Below are 1,377 nucleotides of genomic sequence, written 5' to 3'. Positions count from 1 at the left end.
CTCCCTCTCAGTGGGGAGTTTAGGTGCAGCTGCAACCAGACTCAGTCCCAGACGTGGTCAGTGGTTTATGTCTAAAGGATTGTATGTGCACAGTCAATGCTTTATATCACCTAGTCAGGATTTCAAAGTTTATCATGCCATTAATACTTACTAAGAAGCTGTTGCAGCAAGGACTCTCTCAACCTTAAGGAGTAAACTCGAGAGGCATCCCTACTCGAGGGGAGATCCTGACAATGCAGCTTACTACTGTGCAAGGAGAGCTCAACAGGCCCTGGGCTGTCCACTATTTATGGAGTAAGATAATTGACTTATAGTCATATTTACATATCATCTACAGTTTCTTCCAAATTTGGCTTGAGTCAGACATTGGCCATTACTGTGGTTAGGTGGGCATATTGCTCAAATCAGCCCTTGGCTATTGTTACCTGTTGTTGTTATCTGTTACCTGTTGTTGTTATCTGTTTCACACGAAACCACTTTGAGCTGGATGCAGCCGTGATGACCAGACGCATCCATCATGACCACCACTGGTGTTTACCACCTGAGCAGGGTTATGGGAAATAGAGGTCAGATTGGGGGAGGGTGTGGTGGGGAGAACACAGTGCCACACTGCCTCGTCAAAATACAGTGAGATTATCGGTGGATCACTTGTCCAGGAGGTCACATTCTAAAACACACAGTAGAGTGAGATTGATTCATTAATTGAAGACACAGGTGTGAGGAAGCCACCATTGGTTCCTCAATATTTGTTAACCAAGGCTCATAAATGTTACATGAGGATGACTTTTGTACATTTGTGATGTTGTATTTTTATTATATACTTTGAAAGATTTATACTCTTCTTATTTAAAAACTACGACCATATTGTTCAAACTTACATTTGTGTATTGATGTTTATCAACACTGATTTTGTAACAGCCATAGTTAGAAAAGACAGTTTATTTAACAACTATACATTTTTTGTGTGTAGGTTCCTCTAAAGTTGTACATGAGCAGACAGAGGAATTTACAGCATTTGTTTTCAACATGTCACCATCAGGTTAATATCCTTAGGTTCATTTTTTTTGTGTGTGTGTGTGGCTATCCTGAATCTTCTGAGCAGAGCTGCTAAACAACTGTGAAGATTTAAAATTCTTAAAATAGAGTATTTCAGGGGAAAAAAAGTACAGAAATATTTTATAGGCATTGCATGACACTTGCAGGATTACTATACACTTCTTTTTTAAAGGAAAAGTGTGAGTACAACTACAGTATGATGGAAGATAGAGCTGTTATTGCAGAACTGCAGACCATTGAAAAGCATGAGCATTTAGAAGGAAAGCCGTTAATGAACAGAGCTCTTTGCTTCAGTGGCTTTAAGATCAGGGCTAAGATAGG

The sequence above is a fragment of the Buceros rhinoceros genome, unplaced genomic scaffold (assembly GCF_000710305.1).
Source record: "Buceros rhinoceros silvestris isolate BGI_N320 unplaced genomic scaffold, ASM71030v1 scaffold6790, whole genome shotgun sequence".
Classification (NCBI taxonomy): domain Eukaryota; kingdom Metazoa; phylum Chordata; class Aves; order Bucerotiformes; family Bucerotidae; genus Buceros; species Buceros rhinoceros.
The sequence above is the reverse complement of the archived record's forward strand: the minus strand, read 5'-3'. Positions refer to the sequence as shown.